The sequence below is a fragment of the Panicum virgatum genome, chromosome 3K (genome assembly GCF_016808335.1).
Source record: "Panicum virgatum strain AP13 chromosome 3K, P.virgatum_v5, whole genome shotgun sequence".
Lineage (NCBI taxonomy): Eukaryota > Viridiplantae > Streptophyta > Magnoliopsida > Poales > Poaceae > Panicum > Panicum virgatum.
In genome coordinates this window covers 34,195,120-34,222,144 of record NC_053138.1, presented here as the reverse complement: position 1 = coordinate 34,222,144, position 27,025 = coordinate 34,195,120, and the positions used below count along the sequence as shown (strand labels likewise).

At 48.4% G+C, this 27,025-nt stretch overlaps 1 long non-coding RNA gene across 2 annotated transcripts; it reads left to right on the top strand.

The window, feature by feature from the left end:
- Positions 1-17,409: 17,409 nt before the first annotated feature.
- LOC120699070 lies at positions 17,410-20,522 on the top strand. Of its 2 annotated transcripts, XR_005685203.1 has the most exons (6): positions 17,410-17,895; positions 18,044-18,119; positions 18,237-18,473; positions 19,015-19,259; positions 19,953-20,035; positions 20,154-20,522. It is a non-coding gene; the product is annotated as an uncharacterized LOC120699070 (long non-coding RNA). The 2 variants fall into 2 exon arrangements; XR_005685202.1 differs by having other exon boundaries at positions 17,411-18,119.
- The last annotated feature ends 6,503 nt before the right edge of the window (positions 20,523-27,025 follow it).

The window sequence follows — 27,025 nt, the reverse complement described above, 5'->3', positions numbered from 1 at the left end:
GAAATTGGCTTGATAATTACTACTGGCCGAAGCATACAAAGAAGATGAAACACGTTGCGCATTAGGACTAGTGTAAGCCATTGTAGTATTAGGAATCGGTCCCCGTTGGAGTCTAGATCCCTGCTGTGCTGCAATATGGGATGGAGTGTATGGCACCATCTCACCAGTTCGGCTAAGGGCAGCCGAACTAAGGGATATTAGCAAGTGGCATAGGGGATGGTGGATTCTGCACCATCGCACTGGTCTGACTGGTCTGACCGCCCGGACCGGTCGCCTGGACTAGTCTGATCAATGTCACGTGGACAGATGATGGAGGCAGTGTTTGCCCTGGAAACGATTTGGCTGCATGCCATAGAACTGATCAAGGTCAGCAGATTCATTAGCCGAATTTGGATCTAGAGAATAAGTGTCATCGACACATTTACCCTTTTTTAACGCCGCTATTTCATCATTAATGCCCACAAAAGTCTCTCCCGCAGCTACTTGTGCATCGGATCTCTTTTTATCGACCATAAGAGAGAATTTCTTGACTAAATCAGAAGTTTCATTGGGGATTATCTCAACTTTGTCGTTGTTCAGTTTGAAAGAAGGCATCACGAACTCCCCAACCCTCTTGAATAGGCCTCCATGCTCCTTCTTGAAGCATTGAAGAAAGTGTTCCTTCAAGTGTTCTTCAGCGATGAGGTAAGCCCGGCGCTCGTCTTCAGTGGGCTCCTCCATGGTTGCCTTGATGACATTGTCTGTACTAATCTATTCACCAGCGGAGTCGCCAAAAAGTGTGTTGACACAGAATCGCGTCAAAACACACTTGGATGCACTAGAACGAGCGACGATCGTCAAAATGATCAACACTAGAAAAACCCTAGGCAGGCTGGTCTGACCGGTGCCGCCGACCGGTCTGACCAGTGCAAGCAGGGCTTCATAAAAACCTAGAACGGCGAGCTCAGGAGGGACCCCGTCAGAGCTCGTGTAGCTAGGGTTTCTCTGAGTTCGGCAGACCACACAGAACGTCCTCAAACATCGTCGTCAAAGAAGAACAGCAATTAGGGTTTGGAAAAAAACTAGGGTTTGAGAGACAAAAAGTAATGCGATTTTTTATTGATTCGATTGAGAATAACCTCAATCGGCCTTAACCTTCATATATATAGGCCGGGGAAGACGTACACCTTCAAGAGTCGATTTACAAAAGGAAATCTATATCTAAATCTAAATCTACTTGGATTACAGACTCAGACCGGTCTGACCGGTTAGCCCGATCGGTCCGGCCGATCTGCCTCGGTGCATGCCAAATTTGGCTGTCAATAGATACTCACGTACTTTATCTTGTCGAATATCTAAACACTCTAAATGCAAACAATTTTCCATGCCATAAATTGAAACTCAAAGTTGGTGTTCCAATAATGCTACTTAGAAACCTAAATCAAAGTCTAGGCCTATATAATGGAACAAGGCTGATAATAACTAATTTAGGCCATAATGTTATCGAAGCTCTGATAATAACAGGGACACATACTGGGCAAACAACATATATACCAAGAATAAATCTAACAACACGAGGATGTCGCTGGCCATTCACTCTACGTCGACGACAGTTTCCAATAAAAATTTGTTACTCTATGATGATAAATAAAAGCCAAGGACAGACTCTATCAATAGTAGGAGTATACTTGAAAAAATCAGTATTTACACACGGGCAATTATATGTTCCAGTATCACGAGGAAGAGATAGAAAAGGATTGAAAATATTGATAGAAAATGAGGATGGAACATGTGGGACAACCACTAAAAATACTGTATACAGAGAGATACTTTAACCGTGTGTTTGGTTGCGGGCTCAGTGCGTTGGGTTGGCTCCAATCCTCATTTTGAGAACGGAGCCAACCCATCCATTGTTTGGTTGTAGATCTGATTTTGAGGATGGAGTCAACCCATCACATGTTTGGTTGAGGGAATTGGAATACGGGTTGGATGGCAACACTAACTCCGTTAGTGGGCTTTAGTGGGCCTCACATGTCAGTCTCCTATCTCTCTCCACGCGCGTGAGCTGCTGGCTGCGCAAGCGCCTGCCGCAGGCACCGCATCGCACTGCAGGCCGCCGCCGTCGCCGCCGCCGGCTGCACTGCCCCTGTGCCTCGCGCTGCGGGCACAAGCACAGCACACCGCGCGCCGCCGAGAGAGCTGCTGCGCGCTGGGCAAGGCCGCGTGAGGCTCCTCGCGCTCCTCCGCTGGATGCACGAACAGAGAAGAACACGAGAGGAAGAAACGAGGAGGCCAGACTTCAAACGCAAATTAAAATCGCAATACTCAACGAATCCAAACTGAATTTCGTCCATAGATGCACAACCAAAAGAACTTGTAGATCCAAGAAAAAGGTTGCAAAAGGATTGAGTATTCACTGCGAATCTAGAGAAAAAACCGAACGCCCCTTTCAAGAACACGATTTGGAGAAAACTTCGAATTCGGGGCAAATCCATGAGGGATTTGATAGGGGATCACACCAAGGATGTTCATGAGGATACTAGCAACAAATCCTTTGGGTTTCGTTTTTGCAGGGGGCAGGGTGTTTGGCTTGGCGGCATGCTGCACTTGGAGCGCTCAGGCCTGCCACGCCGGCTGTGCTTGGCCCCTGCTTAGGCTACGCAGCCTCAGGAGGCATGGGCTCCTGGTGTGCTAGCGGGCCCTGCAGCGGCGCCTGCCCAGGGCGAGCAGCACTGTTCAGAGGCGAGTCGGCGGGCGATGAGGACGAGGACAGGCGGGTCGGAGGCGAGTCAGCGGCGGGCGGCGCGGCAGGAGGCAGCGGGCGGCGGGTGCTGATGGAGCAGACGGAAGAGGCAGGGACGGAAGTGGGTTCGCTCCGTCCGTCGTTTTCTGATGGACGGACTGAACCCGCATCTAGAGAGAATATTCTTCTCTGGAGCCAACCCAACCTTCTACTCTCCCGTCCAAACAACCGTGGGGACAGGTCCGCTCCGACCTGGCTCGTCCCGCTCCTCAACCAAACAGACGGTAAAATGGTGTAGGCAAGAGTTACAAAGAAGCACTATAGTCTAACAAAGAAGCTCATCAATTAATTATCGGTTATTAATAGTACATACCTACTACACAAATATTAGGGATCAATCGTGGTTATTTCCGGGAAAAGTCGTCTCACGGAAGCGCCGCCAAGCTTGGGAATAGATGGAAGTCGAGGCCTGGACGAACCTTGGAGCCAGTACTTGGTGCCACAGCAGCAGAGGTGGCAGGAGAAAGGAGGCGGAGCGACGCATGGACCACGGGGTGACGGCCGCTAGCCCGCCCTGCGCACTCCGCCAGCCGACGGTGCTGAGCCCCTTACAGCCTAACTGTGGCACACCCCAAAATTTCAATTTTGGGTTTTGAATATCCTATTGAATAATTTTTTTAAAAAATATTTTGAGTATTTTCCAGAATTTTTTGGAAAGTATTCTCATTTTCTATAGAGCTAAATCTATTTAATAAAAAGTTCTAGAATCTTTTTCATGAAATTCAAGTATTTTATTTGGACTCCTCGTGTCCCAAACTATCTTGAGATTTTTTGTTTGAAATTTAAGGATATATTTTTAGTGGATTAAAATATTTATGTAGACTTTTCTAGATTTATTTTTTAGTTTGAAAATATATTCTGAGCGATCAAAATTCTTTTATCTTTTATTTCCGGACTGTATTCAACTTGGTTTACCCATCGAGTTTTCAATTCTCTAATCTACAAACAGCAACGTCAGTTTCGACGACTAGCACCGTCGCTCTGAAATACAGTTCCATCTCAATCCCCCTCAGCCAGCACAGTCTGCCAAGGCCGAGTGCCGCCGGCTGTTGGCTATCCGATTCGCCGACTCCTCCACCCGCCCGTCGCGACGTGCTGTAGCCTTGCCGCTGGTCACCGCTCTCAATTCGTTGCTGAGAAGCTCCGGCGTCACGAAAACCTGAACCATGACCGCTTTGGTCCCACGTGGGGGGAGCACTTTCATGTATCTAGCTTGCTCTCTTTCTCTTGCTGATGAATCATGGGAGCTGCTGGCCAGCCCCACTTCTTTTCTCCCGTGACCAACGTGGAGTCAAGACCGAGTCCGAGTCCCAGCCCGGCAAGCCGCTTGCTGTTTGCTCCGCCTGCCCAGGCCTACACAAGGTCATGCTACCCTCCCTGCCACGCGTGCAAAAAGGGGCCAAGCGCCCAGACTTGCATGCTCCCGCCCCTATGCTCGCACGCACCTCTTACCCTACCCAGCGCCGCCGCCAGGAGGCCATCGCCCCTGCGTGCCCCTCCTCGCCTCCTCATCCCCCAGTGCGCTCCCACCGCCCATGGTCCAGCCTCAAACAGATCGATGCCGCAGAAGCTGAGCAGAAGCTATCATCGTCAGCTGCTTCAGGAATCCCCGACGACCCCCTGCGTAGCATGCCTTGCCTCCCCGTGCGGCCATGGTGTCGTGCCCCTGCCCCTGCAGGCATGGCCCTCGCGAGGCCAACAAACGTACATCGCCGCCGCCGTACGTTTGCCTTCTCCATGCTGCCCTACGTACCTGACTAACATTGATCCTCCGATCCGTAGCCTCACGGGGACATAGGAAGGCTCATCCTTGGTTGCCGTCATTGGTTCAGCTCAACTAATCTATCCCGTGGTCATGGGAAGCTATGCCAGCAACTACCACCAGGAGCACGAGCGCCTCAGCCTCCCATCGCGCCCTTGCTGGCTGCTCCTCGTCCAGCACGCCGTCGCCTGGGAAGCAGAAGCTGATGACGCCGCTGCATCGTCCCCCCAGCCCCTGCACTGCATGCCTGCCTCTGCATCGTGCAGCACCATCCCCGGAGCCGAGCAGACCACCGTCGCCTCATTCTCCGCCGAAATCCGACCAAGATCGATCCCGCCGCAAGTAATAGGTAAAACGGAACGCCCTCGATCTCCTCTCCCTTTTACCCCGCTCACCCAAGCCCCTAGACCACCCGAACTCCGGCAAGGAAAACCACCAGGCCCCTGTACGCCATGGCCAAAGCAACCGGATCCCATTAGAACTTCGAAGTTAAGCTTGTTTGGGCGAGAGTAGTACTACGATGGGTGACCTCCTGGAAAGTCCTCGTGTTGCATTCCCTTTTTTTTCTTTTTCTAAAAAAATGGCCAAAGCAACCAAGCTTTTGTGATCTACTCTCTGGAATCTATCTTTTATCACTTTTAAGTCCCTGAAACCCATATTGCTGATAGATTGCACGTTTTAGCTCCATTTTAGTTCGATCTTGTTGTGCTAGCTTTGTTTTCGCTTAAGCTATCGGGTTGCAGCATTGTTGCATCGTGGTGCATGTTTTATAATTAAATTCATAATTAACTTGCTTAATGATTATTTCAACTAGTGTTTCTAATTAAAAGAAAATTAGAGCTCTACACCGGTTTTCATAATTAATGTTATGTTCGATTAAATGCCAACTTAAATGTCTTTTCATATAACTGGTTAAGTTCAACCACGAATCATAATTTTTTATGCTAGATGTTCTCACATGTCTTTTATCTGCTAGTTAAATAGTTAATTGGTTTAATGTATACTGAAATTTTAATAAATAAAATATGATCTAAGTTTACCTTCGTGTTTACAAATATGAATTAAATTGAGGTAATTCTAATATATTTTTTGCTTGTGTTTTTTATAATTAAAATAAATCTAGCCTATAGTTTTCTTTTCGGTTACGATATAAATCTTTCGATAGTTGTATCTTTTCAACCGTAGCTCTGTTTTAAGCGTTTCTTGCGCTCTTGCGATCGTAGCTTCAAGGCTTGTCCTTTAGTGCGCTCTTTTGTGTTTTTGTTTTGCTTGATGCTCTATTCTTAGTTGTACTTGTTTGTTTGTTGTATGTTTATCCCGATGCTTGTTGTGAGTAGAAGGAACACAGTTCAAGAGCTGTGAAATGAAGAGTTGTAAAAACAAGAGCTGAAGACTCTGAGCAGTTATTATTTGGATTTCAGGCAAGTATATTTCTTGATCATGCTTTGTCCCAATAACATTTATTTTACGCTTGCATGCATTAATTTGATGAGTACCTATTATCATTATTGATTATCCCTATCCTTGAATAGCCGGGTTACTTTTACAAAATCTTTTGAGTAGTTTGCTAAGCTACTGAATAGTGGTTATGAGTGGTTTACATCAATGATTCTTCAGACATGATACTATACTTGATACATTTTTGGAATAATATGATGAATTGATAAACTTGATTAAAATCAACAATGGAGCGACCACCGAGGAAAACAGTCCAACCACAAGGACTATATGGCTCTGGTCTTGGCTGATTGATTAGATGTCTCTAACTTGTTAGTAGCTTACTGAAAGGCGCATGAGGGGGGCCTGTGATGAGGGGTTCGCTGCCTGCCAAGGGTGCATTTTGTTTGGTTTTGGTCACGCCTTGGGGGAGGTTCACTCATGCAGTTGCTGAGACTTTAGTGGGTTAGTACTAGTTAGGGAGTCTTTGTAAAGACCTAGTAGTGAATCCCTGCCACTCACCAAAGGAAATATTTAAGGGCTTTGTAAACCCGGTCACAAAGGGAGACACGACTTATGGTGAAAGTGTACAACCTCTATAGAGTGTAAACTGATATATCAGTCGTGTTCACGGTCAAAAGCGGCTCGGACCCTCACATATCTACTTAATTGGAATCTAAACTTTAATGGAGGTATTTAATGTTCTGAATTAATTATTTATTCAGACATATATTTATTTTTTATAAATGTGAGATGGTTTCATATATTATTTAGTAAATAGATGCTAATGTTCATCCGTTAATTAAAATGCTTACCGCTTTATTCAGCCAACCTATATCCTTGTTTTAAGCCTTGTATGTCATTTATTTTCTTAATATACTTCCTCAGTACGGCATGTGCTCACCCTTACTATAACCACACGGCTCAGAGGAGAAAGTTGCAATGAAACTTATTAAAGATATTGCTGAGTTCTAGGCGTACGCAACCCACGGTCGATAGCCTGTGAAGTGTGGAGCCTTTGTTTCCAGGAGAAGTTGTACATCTCTGATAGTCATTTAATGTTTTAAGTCTCTTTTACGTGATATATTGTTACTCATTATTCCATTATGAGGTCACTATATATATGAAACTTGATTCTGACATTCATATAATTATGCATTCAGTTTTGTTTTAAAAATTAGGTGTGACAGACCGCTCCGGCGATCGCCAGCTTCAGGCATCTCTGTCCGGTCGTGTGCATGCCCGGCCCGCAACGACCAGCTCAAGCAACTGCGGGGGTGTGGGCTGGCTCTGCCGGCCGACGGCACCGAGCCTATCCGCCTGCCGCACCCTCCGCCGAGCCGCTCCGGCAGGTGCCTGAGCGGGGTACCTCCGTCCGGCCGCACATAGGCCCGGCCCAACAGCAATGAAGGTGTGAACCTAGCGAATGAATAACGTCACACATGATTTTTCTATATGTGAGAGCGCATAGGCTTCCCGCGCTCTCAGCAAGTCCACGTCGTCTCGAATTTTGGTGGCCGCTTGATTTCACATCCACGGCGTTCATATACCTAGCTTTCATATACCTAGCTGATTCCTCGTGTTTTCTAGTACCCACATGGCCTTCAACTCCCTCCAATTCACAACGCTGCCCCCCCCCCCCCCGTTGTTTCCTCTTCGTTCGTGAGCTCCCTTTCCCATTGTTACTTTCAGGAAGCTTCATACTGCCTAGTTTGAAAGATCTCGCTGCATCCTCACACTATTCCACTACCCCGCCCCCACCCCCGCACTGCCGCCGCCCGCCCCCTCCACCCCGCATCGCGCGCCCCTCCGTCCTGCACCAAGGTGGAGCTCGGCCACGGCTCCCGGTGGCGCGGAGGCCGGAGGCCAGCCTCCACCGCCGGGAGGAGCTCGCCCACGGCTCCCGGCGGCATGCCGGGCGGAGCTCGGACCCGACCAGTCCCCTCCCCCCCGGCCATTACTCCTGGCGGCGCGGCAGAAGGACGAGCTCGGTGGCTGCAGCAGCCTGATCCGCAGCCCTCCTCCTTCTGGCCGCGCCGTGCACCTCCGCCCGAGGTTCCTGCTCTGACCGGCCCTCTCCGGCGGCCGATCGGGAGCACGTGCTCCACGGCCTCCCTCGTCTGTGCTCAAGCTCGGTCGGCCTCGAGCTCCGTGGGGTCTCGGCGGCGACAGCGGGCTCAGCCGGCCTCCCTCCTCCGTCCTCCTCACTTCGCTCGGCGGCTCCCCCTGGGCGTGCCTCCCTGCCGCGCCACCTCGCCGCGCTTCCCTGCTGCGCCCCAGCCGTACGTCCTTGTGCACCTCCTCGCCGCGTCTCTCTCGCGGTCGCGCGGCGAGCGTGCGGTCGCCGCGCCACGCCATTCTGTAGCAGTTTCGTGGCGGCGCGCGTGGTGCTTGAGTGGGCGCCGGCCACGCTACTGCTCCTCCAACTACGGCTCTCCACATCCCGCGCCTTGCTCCTCCAACTCCTGGCCATGGGTCTGCCATGCACCAGATCCGGCCGCCGCGGACCCACATCCTGCGGCACGGGCGCACGGTCAGGCAGTTTGGTGATGGAGCTTGGAGACCATGGCCACGGCAGCCGAGGGCGTGCGACACAGGGAGCGGGCGATGAGCAACAACTGGAAGGGCGTCGCGGCGAGCGAGACTGTCGGAACTGCTCCTGTCACCGCGGCCGCATCTCCCCTCATCATCCGCCCGCGACGCCTACAGCGCCTGTGTCCAGGTTCTCGGCCTCCATTCAAGCTCTGCATCGTGGAGACGACGAGGCCAGGAATAGGTCCACGCATAGCATCAGCTTCTGATTACTGGTGACCTCTTCTCTTTTGGTCCTCTGCTCTTATGATACCCGATTCAGATTCTGTGTTCTGATTTTTTTGATTTGGCCCAAATGATAGCAATTAGCGACTATATATTTTGTGTGCTTGTCTGACCAGTTAAAGAGGTGTAACCAATTTTGCGAGTAGAGTGCAAACTGTCTTTGTGATTATGCTTCTGATTCTTGACAATGTAGGTTCACCAAGAACATGAACATGGACCCTTGGAAGAACAAGCTTGTGTGAAGGATATGTGCAATAATTAAAAATGTGTTAACCAATGTCGAAAAACCTCCTGCATATTGTGCATAAGTTACTTCTGTCAACCCTAATTTTTTTATCTAATCTTCAAATAGTAATAAGTAACTCTGTTAGTCTAACCATGTCATTTCCTAAACAACATTCCTTCAACAGGTCAATAGCAGATCCTATGAGAACCCAAAAGTAGCAAGACCAACTGAACCTCCACTAACCGGCCATCAAACAACCTACGGTACGTGCACAGTCATTCCTTTACCATGAAATGAATATTGTTTCTGTATTAGGGATATCTCTATATTAGGTAGATTATGATTGTATCCGTATCCTACCAGATCTGTAGGAGAGGCTTCTTGCCCTCCAAGTCATGTACCCCTATATATTCAGCCCCAAGGCTCAGGCTAATACAATCCATTACACCAATTCCATCCTTCCTACATGGTATCACGAGTTTAGGGTTTGAGATCCTAGGCAACCTTCTGCTGCCCTAACCCTAGCGCCGCCGGCGCCCCTCCTCTCGCGCCGCCGCCTTCCCCCTGTTTCCCACGGCGCCCCTCCAGGGCGCCCCCTCGCCGGCCTTCTAGCGCGCCCCCGGGGAGGTTGCCCATGACCTCCACCGGGGGCAGCGCCCTCCATCACGGCGGATCGAGTTAATCCGCCGCCTTTAGAGTCTCCGGCAGCAGCACATCGTCACGTACCTCGCCATCCGCCGTGGAAACCGTCGACGGCGACCTCGACCAGCGCTGCCGTGGTGGTAGCTGCGGTCAACCGCGGCGCACGCGTCCTTCCCTGCACTGCCGTGGTGGCAGATCGGGCTTCCGCGCGCCCCCTCCACCAGTCGTCGACAGGTCCCGTGGCGGCACCGACCCTCCATCCCGTCGATCCCGGTGGGGATCCGCCCGCCTCGGCATCCGCAGCCCCTCCAGGCGTGGAGCCACCCGGCACCAACCTAGCGGACTCCGCTTGCGCCCGGCGGGCACCGCGCCGCCCGCCACCGTCACTGGCCGAGACCCGCGATCCCGACCGCCGGACGCCTCCGCCGCCCCGGTGCAGATCCCCGCCGCCCAATCCATCGCCGTCGCTGGGCGCCTACCCATCGAGCCTCTGCCTTCTCTCCTCTGGTTCGGTCCCTCTGTCCGACGGGTGAGAGAAGAAAAGAGATAGGAGGGGTGAGGTGCCTATGCTACACGCACCCGAAGGTCCTACACGAGATGGTGCTGCTGATTTCTTTTTGGTAATTTCTCTGAATTTTTACTCGATCACTGATCGAGATTGCGTCGCCCACCGCCCGTCGACTTCGCGCCTCTACCTCGACGTCGGCATCGACTTCACCGGCCTCTTCTTCCTCTCCGACCCTGCGGCATGGCGAGATGGACGGCACCCTAGGGGGCGCTCGTTTGCGCCGCCGCCTACATCGCCGCCTCGTCCGCACGTCGACCTTCGCCGGCTCGTCGTCGCCTTCACCGATCGGGACGCCTTCACCGATCAGGACGCCTTCACCGACTTCGCCCACCGTCATCTCGCCTCACGCTACTCGGTCTGATCAGCCGATGTGCGTGATCCACCCGGCTTCCGTGACGTTCGTCCTCGTCGAGCGCGCCCTTCACCGAGCACTGAGGGCTGTCGCTACGTTGCCTCTTCGGGCAGCAGTGGCGTCACCCCGTGGTCTTCTCCGCCGTTGCTTTCTCACCGCCGTCGACCACGTCCCTGACCTCATCGTGGACTCGTCGCTGCGCGCCCCGCGCATGGTCTTCGTCAAGCTATACGAGTTCTTCGCCGTCTCTTTCGAGCGCCGCCGCCGCATCATCTGGATCATTCGGCCTTGTGCTGGGAAATCTGGGTTCACCTCCTCGCTTTGTCTAGCACAACCACGTCGCCAGCGTCGCCATCTCGTCCCCGACTACTTCATCTACTCCAGCAACAACAGGCGTTGGCATCTTCTACCTCGCCTTCTTCTGCGCCTGCGACCGCCATAGAGGCCTTCTCTGCTGGTCCCCCTCGGCGACGGCGTCTGGTTGTGCATCCTCCCTTGCACGTTCGGTATTGGCAACACCGGTGCGTGCTCATCGTCCCCGATGCATTCCCGAGCCTGGCAAACTTGGGCATGTGTCGCCCGATGGCCTGACTGCATCGACTTCGGCATCGCTCCCTCTACGACTGCCTCGACGCGTCGCCATCTTCGTCTCCGGCGTCTTCTCCATTACGCCACCACCATGGCGCCTCCTCGTGCGCCCGCGGCTTCATGTGCGGCTACCTTGTCTTCGGCAACCTCGACATAGCTACGTCGACCACGGCTACTCTACGTACGGCATCATCGAACATGGCTACTCGTCCTCACGTCGGCTACCTCGACATCGGCACAAAGGGCTATCATCTGCTTGAGCAACCTTGTGGTTTTCCACTCCAGCCACAGCATCTGCGGCGCACTGACCGTTGTGACTGCGGGGGATGTCAGTTTATCGACTTCTCTCCAGTCTCACCGTCTGCGACGCTCCCGCTGTGACTGCGGGGGGATGTTAGAGTATATTAGGGATATCTCTATATTAGGTAGATTATGATTGTATCCGTATCCTACCAGATCTGTAGGAGAGGCTTCTTGCCCTCCAAGTCATGTACCCCTATATATTCAGCCCCAAGGCTCAGGCTAATACAATCCATCAATCCATTACACCAATTCCATCCTTCCTACAGTTTCCCCTCCTAACTTTATATTTCCTATTAGATAAAAAAACTAATTATGAAACACTTAATGGTATGCTGTATGCTTACTCTGAGCCAACTACAACCTCCCTTTGTTGCTATTGAATGTCCCATCAATTCATGCTGCTTTAAGATGTCTACAAACTTCACTTTTCATAGACTTTACTAAACAACTTCTGCTTTAATACTTATTACTGCATGCATTAGTCTGATGGCTAAAACAAATTCCACAGAATACTGATCGAGAATTTTTTTAAAAAAATAAAGAGACAAAGAACCATAATACAGTCTTCCATTTCTACGAATAATTTAAAGTATGCAGCACTGAAAGTATACAGCACTGATAAAACAATTATTCAGTTTCCCTTTTGCAGCAACATTTTTATCTGTCTATAAATGTATATATGTAAATTGTCTTAACAAGGGGCTTTCCTATAACTATATCTACAATTTTTCTTATAGTGTACAATTCTTGTGAGGTTTACAATTAGTTATATACATACATATTGTCCATTACTAACTACGGTGCTCCTCAATGGCTGACAGGTTGGCTTTCCCTAATCTCTCCTCCTCTGTTGTTGCCTTTTAGAATTTTACCACTGTTTAGATAGAAGTTTTTATGCTCCCTGTGGATATTTGATTTATCATTGCGCCAAATCATGAAAGGAATCCTCATGCTATTACTTTTTCTCCTGAACAAACTAATTAACTTGGTCTGTTAGGCAGTGCACCACTGCTGGACCACGCCACACGCGCCGCTGCGCACCGGATCATGCACCTACGTCTATACGCCTGTGCGCCCGCCGCCGGCCCCTACCTGCCCGCCGCCGCTAGCCCCCACCTACGCGCCCCCGCCTAATCCCCGGCGAGCCGCCGCACCTAGCAGCCATCGCGCGCTTCTCGCTCCCCGCACGCGCTCGCCGTCGCACCTCGCCTGTGCGTCGCCCGGACCCCGCGCCGCCGTGGGACCGCCTGTGCGTTGCTTGGAACCCGCCCGCCGTGCCGCCGCGGGACCACCTGCGTGCCGCCGCAGGGAATCGCCGGTGAAGCACGCGCCGCCGCCGGCCCCCGCACGCTGCCGGAGCCCTCGGCACGTTTCGTGCTCGCCAATCACCGCGCTCCGCAAGCTCGCGGCTCGCACTCGCCGTGCTCGATTCGTGGCCGCCGGACATGCTCAGTCGTGACAGCATCGCGACCCTACATTCCACCACGCGCCTGCTCCTCGCCGGACGCCTGATCCCACCACAAGGAGCCGCTGTCCCACCCGCCGCTGGACCCGGCTTGCCCGCGCGCTGGAGCCCGCCTGCGCCCGCACCGCTGCTGAATTAGGTGATGAGGAGAGAAATTAGAGAGAGAGAGAGAGGGGAATTTGGCACAACGATGAACTCACTGGGCGTGAAAATTAGGAGCCGTTGTCCATCCGCCGCTTGCTTCCCGTCGGAATCTCGTTGCCGCGGCGCACTGCCGCTTGCTTGGCCCCGCTGGCTCGGCCTCTTTTTTCTTGCCGCAGCGCTAGCGAAAGGAGGAAGAAGGCTGTTGGGCGTGGCAAAGGAGGAAGAAGGGCGTCGTGACGATGATTTAACGGAAAATGTGACGGAATGCTAATTTGAGGTAATATTTGTAGCTTTCGGTGGTATTTTATGGAGCTCATTGATTTTGATGGTATTTTACGGAAGTCGTGATTTTTCAATGCTACGAGACCAATTTTCTCTGAAATTTTTCGGAGCGCCTCCGCCGCGCCACGTCGCCCCTGCCGCGCCGACCGCTTCAGCCAGCTCCGCCTCAGCCTGGCCCAGCCGCCGTCCTCCGCGTCCGGCCACGCCGTCGTCCGCCGCGCCTCAGCTCCTCCGCGGCCGGCGTCCAGGGCGGGCCGGCGTGCCGCGCGCCATGCACGGCCGGCGTCCAGGGCGCCCGGCCTGCCGCGTGCCGCGGCCGGCTTGGGCAGTCAGGGGTGGGCCAAGCGGGCCCTGTGTGCGGTGCCCGGCGCCGCCGCCGTATGCTGCCGCCGTTGGCGCACGGCCTTGCCGGGAGCCGTGCGCCGAGCCGCGCGTGCGGTGCCCTGCGCCGCCGCCGTGAGGTGCCGCCGTGGCCCTCCGGACTGGCGGAAGCCCTGCGCGGCCGGCCTGACCTCCCGCCATAAGGCACCTTCGGCGTTCGCCGTGCGGCGAGCCGTGCGGCTTGCCGCCTGGGCATCCGGCGTGCTCGGAGGGCCTCCGCCTCCCGACGGAGACGACGGGGAGGACGCTCGAGTAGCTCCCGTCCAGGGTCGTCGGTGCCGTGCCGCGCGGGAAGGGCGAGGACGAGTTCGGCGAGGAGGCGTGGACCAAGGTCTGACGCTTACTCCTATCGTTTCTCGTTGTGAGTTGTGACCATGTGCGAGCTTCTCGAGCAGTGGAGCATTGCGTGCAGACCTTATGAAAGCTGAATTGGTCCCTGTGCGGGGCATGCTTAGGCAATATACTTTGTTTTGGCATTAGGATTTAAGATTGCAGATTGTGGCTCCAGTTTTTGGCATTAGGAATTTAGGATTTAATAGTGCAGATTTTGGCTCCAATTCTAAATCACATACAACATAACACCATTTTACAGCCAGGTAACGACATGTAGGCGTTGATGAATTGTGAATTGTATGCCTGGTATATTTGCATAAGAGAAATGTGACAGTTACATCATGTGGTACTATAATAGTCTTCCTATGGACTTGTTACCTTCGTCAAGTGTGCAGTTCTTACAAAATTAGCGTGTCTTGCACCTCCCTTCAGTTAGACATGCGCAAGCTTTGAGAAGTAGGTATAAGTAAGAAAGATGTGTATGTTTCCTGTGTTATGTTGTGGTTTCTCTCTAATCCAATCAGACCTATATTATTTTTGACAATAAGTATGTAATACTCATACTAAATGCTTGTCTGGTCAAACTTTCATTTTCGTGTTCTGAATCATTGATTGAATGTTCTTGTTGCCAGGATAAATCTATATCAGGATTTATATCCTATGCTCTCTGTGCAGCTGATAAGGCTTTGAAGGTGCCAATTGGTTGCCTTCAGAAGATGAGAAGAAAGAAAAAATGGTATCATTTTCTCATTTTCTTTTGTGGAAACACATTTTTCTTTTATATATGTATTTATGAGCTGTTGGGATCTGATTGGAGCTGTATCAGGGAGTCTCTATTGGTGGAGGGATTGGAAGCATCTCAAACATTTTAGATGCCTCACAAATGACATTGAAAATTTATGTATCCTTACTCCTGCATTTATCTTTTCTGGTTGCAAATTTTATTTTAGTAGCTATTCATATGTGATGGTGATGTCGATGTGATGGTGGCTGGTGGAACAGAGTCCACTATCGATGCTTTGTCTATATGTGGATTTGAAAATAGTAGTTTGTATACTTTTGTGACTGAAAAATGACTTGAATGCTTCAGTAACGTAATTAGGTGCAACTGTTAAGTGTGAGGATTGTAGAAAGCCATAGAGAATCCACTTTTATGTTCAGAAATAAACATGACGAATAAATAGCCTATGCAGACTTGGTCACCTGCATATTTTCTTTTTGCCCACTGTTTTCGTGATTGATATGTAGCTCCTTTGATATGTAGCTCCCATCTTGATTTTGTGCAAGGTAGCATATTCGTTGGTTCCTGGGTTCTTAGTGTGGTGCTGGTTCGGATTCCCCTGCTGCTTGTTCTGTATATGCAAACCTCCCCCCACCCCCTCATGTGATGTCTTGTGCTAATCTGAGTATATGTCCATGCCTATAATCTGTTCATGTATATATGGCAGTGATGTTTTTTCAGCAATCCATGCCTATGAAATTTTCCTAATCTGTACATGTGGCCATTACATTGTTATTTTTTTGTTTCTGCATATTTCTTCCATTCATGTGATGTTAGTTCCAGTTTATTTATCAACTATCCCATTGACATCTATATTAAAACACATTCAATGTGTGGAATTGTATAAATGGATTTGCAAGACAAGAGATGCAAGCTATTTGCTCGGGCTCCTCATCTTATCACAGCCATGTATGCATTCTTTCTGAGTAGAATTATGTGATACTGCGCTTAAATAGGTTTGTTTTTTTACCCGTAGTGTTAGCACGGGCCAATTTACTAGTCGACCCACTAAAGCACCAAAGCGATTTTTGCTTGGTCTACCCCCCCGTGCTGAGAGAGCACCTCCATGCGCACCAAAAAATTGTACCCACGCAATCCCCTACAACACAAAACAGAGGGACCAGATTTCATCGGCGTCCAAACGGACGGACGAGAGCAAAAGGCTTCAACGCCGCCCACGCCCACGCCCACGCGGGCTCCAAATCCGCCGTAAGCTGCCTTAACGCCACTTTAGTACCGGTTCCAAATTTGAAAGTTCTCAAAACCATTTTAGTACCGGGCCAAGCCAGCGGCCGATACTAAATTTTGCATTTTAGTACCAGTCGGTGTTACTTCGAAATGAATGCATCTCCGACTCAGTCACAAGTGATGCATAGGTGAGATGGTAAGGAAACAACGTGTGAAGCCGGAGGTCATGGGTTCGAATCCTCATGATTGCGCAAGCGCATCTACGCATGAAATTTTTTTGTAACTTGGGACTTGGGACGATGCACATGTGCAGGCCTCCAAGGGGTTTGTCAATTTTTTTCTTTATTTTTTGGGCTCAAAACCATTTAGTACCGGTGCGTGTGACGTCCCATTTAGTACCGGAAAACCGGTACCGGTCGGGCGCCCGGTACTAAATAGGGGTTTCCGACCGGTACTAATAGCCTTTTTTCTCTGGCTGTGACCGAACAAGCCCTAATATACACTAGGCCAGAAACAATTTGGCGTGGCGGCCAAATCGTATCTGTGCTGGCGGGTGGGAGGCCCGCCAACATTCGTGTGCCAGCACAAATGGCAATTTGTGCTGGCGGGCGGCTTACCCGCCAGCAGAGTTTGCATCTGTACTGGCAGACTATTTAACACTCTCGTCAGCACAAATTGCCATCTGTGCTGGCGGGTGGCTTAACTAACCCGCCAGCACAAATACAAAAAAAAAAGAAAGAAGCCCGCTGAGCACATCACGGGCCCGCCGAGCCCATCCGCCGTCAGCGTAGGTGTCCGCCCGCCCGCCGCGCGCACGGGCGCTAGATTTGGCATCGGGAGCAGCCGCGCCCGCCACTGTGCACGCAACTGCTGCCCGGGCGCCGCTGCTGGATCTAGCCTCACCGCCTAGGCCTCGCCCGAGCCTCCACTCGGCCTCGCCTGCGTGCCGTCCCGGCCTCGTCTGGGCTGCCGACCGCCGGATCCGGGCCTACGCCGCCACTCTGCCTCGCCCACGCGCCGTCCCGGCCTCGGCCGCGCCGCCGACTGCCGGATCCCGGCCGTGCCGCCGCCTCGCCCTCACCTGCGTGCCGCCGCCTCGGCCTCACCCGCGCGCCACCATTCGCGTGTGGGGAGGGAAAAACGGGAGGGGAGGGGAGCCGCGCCGGCGTCCAGCTTCTTGGGCGCAGGGGAAGCGTGTGAAGGGGCGTGGCGGCGGTGGAGGCAGTGTGTGGTAGGGGGGAGAAAGAGACTGAGATGAAATCTCAAACCCTAATAGTATATATATATTAGTACTATATTGTACCTTGGGTATTCACTAGTGGAACCCCCGACTCGACCACCACGCCGAGCTGAGCTCAACCCACCGCCTCGTGGCCGGTTTTCTGTCCGGCCGGTTCCTCCAAACGGTTTTCTTTTTGGTTCCCAGTTCCCAGATCGTGGCCACGATCTCACGACACGGTGTCCTGCAGGGATCCTAATCTTCCCCCTCGCTCCGCTCCGGTGCCGCGGTGCCGCCCTGCGCCTCCCGCTCCGGTGCCTCCCTGCGCTGCCCGCTCCCGGTGATGCCGCTCCGATCCTCCCATCGCCGATCCGGTGAATGGTGCCTCCCGCACGCCAGCTACTGGCCAGGCCCTGCGCGTCCTCACATTCAAGGCTTCCCCGCGTCAGATCGGGATTGTGGGTGGTGGTTTCTTCGATTTCGTCGCCAGGATGGAGTGCCCTTCGTTCGATCGGCTACCTCATGCGGGATGGGGGCGAGGATGCAAAGGCGACGGAGACCTGCAGCAGCTCAGCTTCCTCACGGTCTCCTCAAGCTTGCAATTTCTTTGAAGGTTTTATCCTCGGTATGCATAGTGCCATTACCTCCCCTCCACTCGATTCCCATGGTTTTACTTTATTTCCCACGGATGTGTGGATTTGTTTAGGTAGTAAGCTCTTAGTAATCCCCATGACCAAAAGTGACATAGATATCTTCCTGATTCGTCATCGTAGGATGGCCCACAGAGACTTGGCGCGGCGGCAGAGCATTCCACAGCCACCCACCCGTCTGCTGGTGAGGTCCTCCCAGGTACTGCAGGCTTCCTCCACGCGTGTCCGCCATTCTAGTCCCTCCTTCTCCATCCCAATGCTGATTACCTTTAGTGGTTCTTCTTTGTCCCCAAATTTTTTTTCGTCTGGTCCTCAGATTGAAGATTGGTGCTTCAAGCAGTCAATTCTCTTGTTTCTGCTGCCGGCATCAGTGGCTGCTACATGACATAGCCGACGGCTTTGTTTGGTGGGCAAGCTGACTTCCTCCCTATGATGTTGATGATACGGATCAAGCGACGGCCAGTGCATTAGTCTACTTAGATGCCGGTGCCAAGTTGTTTTGTGCAAGAACAAGAACAACAACCTCGAACCCATACTGGACAAAGCACGAGAGGTTCATATTCCCTGTTTTTACTTTTCATATTCCTTAACTTGATGTTGTGCGCATTTAGTTAGTACCAGGTCCTAGTTTCCTGGTTCATTAAGATTGGTGGTGATTATAAGTTGCTTCACATACATATTCAGGATTGCTAATCATTTTATATAATTTTCAATTAGCATGCATACAGAAAATATGTTGCTGGAGGCAGACGAACTGTAGGGCAGTATATGCATTTTAGATGAATCTCACATGGATAAAAACATACCCTTCATTTCCTGAACTAGCTGTAGAAACATTGGAAATTATTCTTTTTTTAACAAGGTTATGTGCAGTTCTGAGCTCTTTATTAGGCTTGTCTGAGAATTGTTCTTAGTTTTGATAGTCTTCTGGCAACGGGAACTGCGACTAGGCTCCTCAGCACAGCTATTATCTTCTTGTAATGAGTTTGTTCTGATTACTTGCAGTGGTGATTGTTCACTAATTACTACTTTCTCCTGCTTTGTTGTTTGAATTTAATACATGATTTGAGATGATTTGATTTCTTTGCTCTCAGTTTACCTCTCACTTGCGTGCATTGTGAGGACACAAGGAGCTGATGGGCAAGCTGGTTCATACCAGCTTTCAGCTTGAGCTCCAATGTTGTCTCCATGAACATCATGGAGACCATTGCCAGAGTCTTTGTCGAGCCATTGATGTTCATCAGTTGGGGGTAGGGGAGGTCCACACCATAATCTTTTGTGGCATCTCCTCTATCCAGCTTCTCATGGACCATGGCGAGCTTGGCCATCGGAATCAGAGGTTATTACTAACTGATTAAAACTAGATGTTCAGTGATTCTGCAAGTCAAACAACCTAGATGTGCACTTATGTTTTCTTAGACCTGTATACATCCTAGCTAGTCCAATTGCAATGCTCTGATGAAGTCTCTCAGTTATGTAAATTTTTTGTGTAAGAGTAATGTAAAAATTATAAGTGTTCTAAGTGTAGAAGTATCAGATGCTTCTTGTCTTGCCTAGTATTTTGGCAAACATTAGGTTTATTTTTTTCAGCAATAATTTGGAAACTTCTAATTTCTCTTTTACCTGCACCTTGGTGCCCAGTTCAAATTGTTCAGATCATGCTAGCTTACTGAAACTAGTTAGGTTAGGTTCCTGCCTGCAGCTTTGATATATCTACGTAGTAACTCATATTACATATTTAAGAATCCTGATTGTTACACTTTAAATGGTTTTCTTAGGATACTTTGCAGGTGAGATGGCATCCAATACTCTATATTGCTTTGTTTAATTTGGATGGTATTACTGTTAATATTGAGTCCATCTATACAGTGTCAGCATGATTGCACTGATGGAATGGTGATGCTAGACTAACATGGTTTATGGAATCTGAAAATGAATTAAACAAGTGATCTAAAAAATAAAAACATCAACTAGTAGTATGCTTTGATTCCTCACCATCTGATTTTTTTTCACATTTTATTTTGATATCCAGGATGGATTCTGGTACGAGGTCAGTGCATATGATGCCTATCAATCCGAGGAGAACAAGGTGGTTTAGGAGTCCCAGATGACTGGGTACACAAGCAATGACTAGCTTTGTTTTTGTGTCCAAAATTTAGTACATGAGCATTATCAAGTATTTTTGTCTTATCATAAGTCTATTAGCTAGTATTAATTTTCCTGAATTGATCAGGGCTATCCGGAGGATGGAGGAGGTTCTGCAGCAGGTAATTCTGGTATCCAAGTTGATTGGGGAAACCGAATTAGAAGCAAAACTTGAGGAGGCAGTCAGTAAGATCAAGAGGCATATAGTATCCACTGCATCTTTGTAATTGTAACATGTATTGACGGTGTCATAATTTCGTAAGAGCTCCCAAGAGCATAGAGAAATTAAGCCTCTCTTAGCTATTTCGCTCCAAGTGTTGTTGGCCTGATGGAGATGTCTGGTGGAAACATGGAACAGTGATGTGGCAGGCAAAGTTTTGTTAGTGTTGTTAACCTTGTACGTAGGGATGAAAACAAATCGGATACGGACGGATATCAATGATATCTTATTTGTTTTCATATTTGTGTTCGAATACGGTGTCGGATACGGATAGTGTTAGTTTTTGTCGAATTTTGTATTAAATATCGACATCATAAAAATATAATTTTTGAGCATTCGGATACAGATCGGTTATGGATAGTGGATACTAGGAATCGGATTCGGACGGATAAAAATTCTTACAGACCGGATTGAATTCGAATACGGTCGGAAAATATCCGTACCATTTACGTCCCTACTTTGTGCGGCATGTTTGGAATACAATATGTACGAATTTTGTTGGAACCTTTATAGTTGTACCAGAAATTCTGAACAACCATAGGAATCGATGTATCTTGCACAAGTAAATTAGTTAGGAATATTCCATGTGATCCTATATGCGGCCCTTTGTCTCTGTATTATTGTGTCTGCAATCTATTATTATCAATTAAGAAGGCTAGCTATTAGTACTCACTACCGGAAAAGTTAGTACTAGAGATAGCTAACCAGTGTGGATAGAAACAAATGCATGTTCCACTGCAAGCAGTCATCGCGGTGTTTTCAGTCCGAGGATGAGCTTGTCTGCAACTGGCGGAGACGTGCGCACGGGGGACAGGAAGGAAAACCGCTAGGGGAAGAAAAACCAATGTGAGGGAGAAAAAAACCGCGCATGTAGCGCCAGGCGCGCGCGATGGCGGTGTGTGGGCTCGAGGGTGGGTGGGCTCGGGTTTTAGTACCTAGGGTTTTAATTTCCGACCGGTCTCCGGTATCCGCCGGGCTCCGGTACCGGTATACCGGTCCGGTTTGGCCGGTTACCGGTCGGAACCGGTGGAATTCAAATTTGAATTCAAATGGCGCAGTTCAACCGGTTCGTACCGGTATACCGGCCGGTTAGACCGGTATACCGGCCGGTTTGACCGGTTTACCGGCCGGTTTGACTGGTAACCGATCAAATTTAATTTTTTTTCTTTTTTGGTTTAAATTCAAATGCCCGCAAAGTATACTAAATAAATATTTGTATAACATATTTTAGTCTAAATGATCCCTCCAACCCTCTTTTGTACTACTTTTACATTATATTTGTATACTTTTGTATTCACATTTTTTTTGTTTAACTTCAAATCCCCTCAAACTATACTAAATGAACAAATTTTTGAGAAAATTTGACACCATTAGACTCGTCGCACCTTGAAGTATTTGTAGGAATTTTTTGGGAATTTTTCATTTTTTGAATTTAAATTTAAATTTTGAATTTGGGCCGGTTTGGTACCGGCCCAAACCGGAATCGGGCCGGACCGGTTTGACCGGTAACCGGTCAAACCGGACCGGTTCCCACCGGTTCCATATATATATATCGAACCTGGAAATGGACCTTCTGGCTCTTTTGGGCGTGACGATTTGTGCTGGCGGGTGGCTTAACGGCCCGCCAGCACAAATTTGCTAGTCTTTTCTGGCGGGCGTTTAAGAGGCCCGCCAGCACAGATACCCTTTGTGCTGGCGGGCACTAACCAAGTGGGCCCTCATGGTTTTGTGCTGGTGGGTTTCAACTACGCCCGCCAGCACGGTAAAAGGGTTGTGTCAGCGCAAATCGTTTCTGGGCTAGTGATATTTGTATTTAACTTTTCTAGTCACAAAGTGTCAAAGTGTTGTGGATAGGAACACAGTCCATAAAAGGGATGGTTGACCATTAATTTCTAGTATATACTTGAAACTAATTAAATCATGATATTATGAAAGCATTTTCCAATATGAATCTATACATTTTTTAGATGATGGGAAAAAACGTCGTGGCCTTGACTTCCTAGAGGCTACAGCCTACAACCCACTTATTACATCAAACTGCAGCACCTCCATCTGCAAACACACTCATAAAGTTTACAAAAGTAAATAGGAGACACCAACAAAATTCTCATGGGAATTTATTAAGCAGCAATCTTATTGCTAAATCTTCATCCCTGGTTGGCGAAAATTTGCATAGCCATTGTCTCCAGTGATCGGCATGCATCCTTCAACAAGTTGGTATCATCATCACACTTTTGAAGTAGCGACCACATCCAAAGCCAATGTATGGCACTGAACAATACCTGCATATAAGTTTTCATCGGAGAATTGTCAAAAACAATATCATTTCTGCTCAACCATAGAGCCCAGCAAAGCGCAGAAACTCCACATAATAATTGCATTTTAGATTTACAGTCAAAGCGAAATAGCCAATCATTATAGAATTGAGCAACACTCATTGGTGGTACCAAGCCAAAAATGTACTGTACCACTCTCCAAAGGAATTTTGCAAAATGACAATCAAAGAAAAGGTGTTGGATAGTTTCATCATGTGAACAAAACACACATTTTTTGCTATTATTCCAATTACGCTTAGCTAGATTGTCTTTAGTTAGCACAACTCCTCTATGCAAGTACCACAAGAAAATCTTAATCTTAAGGGGAATCCTTGTCTTCCACAAGGTCCTATTCTGCCTTACATGACCATTGCAAATTAAAGCACTATACATTGAATGGACAGAGAAAATTCCACTTTGGAGTAAACCCCATTTAAAGACATCTCCCCTATCATTCAATCTTGCTTGAGCTATCCTTGCAACTAGGTTATACCATGATACCAAATTATTTCCTACCGAACCACATCGAAAAAGAGATATTTGAAGGAATGGAATTGAAAACCGTTGCAATGAAAATATGCTTCTTTCTTGCAATGTTATACAGAGAAGGATACTGTTTACTAAGAGTGAAATTGCCCAACCATTTATCCTCCCAAAACCTGATGTTCTCACTGTTGTTTAGTTGGAAACTACCTAAGTTTAGGAACTTGTCTTTAACCTTCATTAAGCCCGACCAAAACTGTGAGTCACCTGGTCTTTTTTGAACCTGCGCAATTGGTTTATCCTTTATGTATTTCCTCTTTAGAAGATTTTGCCAAAGGCCATCATCATTGATCAGTTTAAACAACCACTTGTTTAGTAAACATTGGTTTTGAATGTCTAAGTTTTTTATGCCTAAGCCTCCTTGATCTTTTGGTTGACACAGAATGTTCCATTTAGCTAGTCTGTACTTCTTTTTGTGATTATCACTTTGCTAAAAGAAACGGGACCTGTAATTTCTCTAGAACTCCCCTTGGGACCTCAAAGAAAGAAAGCATAAACATCGCTAGGCTCGTTAAAACTGTGTTAATCAACACCAATCTGCCCCCCACAGATAGGTGTTTCCCTTTCCAACTACTTAATTTCTTCTCAAACCGTTGTTCAATAATGTTCCAATCCCCATTGCTTAATTTTCTGTGGTGCATCGGGATACCGAGGTATTTAAAAGGATAATTCCCTGATTGACAACCAAACAACTGTGAGTATTGAGCTTCACATTGTTGTGCCTCTCCAAAGCAGAAGATTTCACTTTTATGGAAATTGACCTTGAGTCCAGACAATTGTTCGAAAGCACACAGGAGTAGCTTTAGATTGATTGCTTTCTCTAGATCATGGTCCATAAAGAGTATAGTGTCATCCGCATATTGGAGTATCGACAAACCATCGTCAATCAGATGCGGGATGACACCTTTTATTTGTCCTTGCACCTTAGCTCTATTTATAAGGATGGCCAACATATCTGCTACTATGTTAAAAAGGATAGGAGACAACGGATCTCCCTGTCTCAATCCTTTCTTTGTTTGAAAATCTTGTCCTACTTGATCATTTATTTTAATGTCCACGTGTCCTCCTCTCATGAATGAATCCACCCATTGGCACCATTTATGAGAAAAGCCTTTCATTCCTAGAGTTTGTTTAACAAAAGACCATTTTACTTTGTCATATGCCTTTTCGAAGTCAATTTTAAATATGACTCCATTTTGCTTTGTCTTGTGCAACTCGTGGATGGTTTCATGCAAAATCACGACACCTTCCATGATGTTTCTACCAGGTAGAAAAGCTATTTGTGTAGGACTAATAACTTTTTGTGCAACTGTGGTGATTCTATTTGTAGCTACTTTTGTAAAGATTTTAAATCTAACATTCAGCAAACATATAGGTCTGTATTGCTAAATTCCACTAGCTTCTTTACATTTGGGCAACAAGATTATTGTGCCGAAGTTGAGGCTAAAAAGGGGAAGTGTACCATTGTGGAAATCCTCAAATAAAGCCATTAAATCATCCTTTATTGTACCCCAAAAGGCCTGATAGAATTCAGTAGGGAAACCATCCGGCCCAGGTGCTTTATTATGCTCCATTTGAAAGATAGCTTTTCTCACTTCCTCTTCTATAAATCGTTCAACAAAAGCTTCATTTTTTAGATCTGTCACTTGTGGGATATCATCCTTACGCGTCTCGTCCAGTCGAAAATTATTTTCTTCTGGAGGACCGAAAATTATGTCTCATCCATATGAATCTATACATATTATTGTTTTCCTATAATGGGTCTAAAAAGACATGACAACATTCTAGGTCAAACAAATTGGTCGAGTCTTTGTGAGTTTTTTTTATCGAAAACGCGGGAGAGATAAGCTTCTTTGCATTAAGATAGAAGAAAACGATTCAAATTACACAACGCGCCACAACTTCATGGGCTGGCCCACCTTTGTTAGATATTACAAAATAAAAGCTTGGGACTAGAAATAGAACTCAAAAATTAACTACTCCCTCCTTCCCCGTTTATAAGGCATACACGTATATCAAGATTCAAACCTTCTCATCTTTGACCAATAATTTGACTATTAAATTTTTATTTTTATAATGCAAATTTCATATGATTGGATTCATAATCAAATATAGTTTACAATAATTATAAGTTTATAATCAAAAGTGATATAATATATGATAAATAAATGGTCAAAGTGTTGTTTAGAAGACCGTGTCATGTTCCACCATGCCTTATAAATGGGGAAGGAGGGAGTACTCACTAACTAAACAACCTGAACAACCTAGCTCTATCGCAGCTACCATCTCAAGCAGAAGTAGAGATGGCTCTACGCCGGCCCGCTGCTGATCTTACCCTAGTGTTGGGGAATAGCTCCTTGATCGCCGAACGGTATTTCGGCTGAAGAGAGGCCTTGCACCCGGCATCATATGCCTTCTTGCCGTCGACCAACGCCGCAGAGGGTGCATCAGTATCCAAACCGAAGCGACACATTAGGAGGCCCTCACCACGCTTGGCCACCGGCACATGTGATAGTTTCTGGCTTGCGATGCGTCGACTACGAGGGGGCAATGCAATGGTTGCACCGGCCGCTGGGAGATCCGTGCGGGCATTAGCCTGGCCTGGTGTGCGAGCAGGAGCCGTCGGGACCAGAGGGGTACGAACCGGCGCTTGAACTTCCTTGATGAATAACTCGAGCCTGGTGGCAAAGTCAGGTTCGTTTGTGTCGCCTGCCAGCTCCGGATGTGGGCCTGCAGTATCAGACACCTCCTGAGTCTGCTGAGAGGGGTCCTCGGCTCTCGCGATGGGCGAGGCAAAGCGTACTGCTTCACTCGCCACCACTGCTGCAAACCGGCTGGGCCTGCATAGCTGCGCGTCAATCTCCAGCGTGCCCATTTCAACCTCCGCATTCACTCCCACCGCAGGTGCGTCCATCTGGCGGATTCCGGTGCTGGCATGTGGGCCGGTAACAACAGGCTCCTGCAGCTCTGGGGCAGCGTCTGGGGAGGGCGAAGGCGGGGAGTTTCCATGCGGCACACCAGCCGACGCACCTGCAATTATTCATTTATTTGTGAGTGGAGGGAGATTGGGAGAACATACTAATACTATATCCAGGTGCAATTATTTTTGCATGGTTGAACTTCGGAAAATAGTTCTCCATAACATGGTTAACACCGTGGTTGTTGCGATGGTGTGACAGGACATGATAAGGCAGCAATTCTGTTTTGCTGCTAGTGTGCTTGCAGCAGTGCTGTATGCGGTTTCTGGTTACAGCTTCACGGGTAAAAGTTCATTTCATATTGCAACCGAATTACAAAGAGCAGTATTTCTATTCATATTCATGCATGTTGCTTGTGGAAGTCATCAAATATGAACTTTAATCGCAGTGCCATGTTTTTTTAAAGAAAAATAATACTTCTCCATGGAGATCTGCTGTGCACTTTACCACGGAGACACACCACGGAGAAATCAGAGATGATGTAATTATATACTAAGCACATATAATAACATGAGAAAAAAGGCATAACAACCTTGTTCTTCGTGATGGCGTCCACAATCCTCTCCTCCATAACTACTGGCAGCACCAATCTCCTTTCCGACTACTTGGGTAACTGCTGGCAGCACCAATCTCCTTTCCGACTGCTTGGGTTGCAAGCAAATAGACTCTACATGAATACGAACTTAGACTCCATGGGCCATGGCTAATAAATGAAGCCCCATTATTGAGCCTTCTTTCATAAGCCTGCGTCAAGCAACCAAAAAAACCTTTTAACATTTAATATCGTCCCTCCTTCCCTATCAGAAATCGCAATAACTGTCCCAGGTATGAACTAGTACCAGATAGTATACATCATAGCAATTTGCGTCATAGTGTTTGACCGTGCATCGTATTTGATCCATAG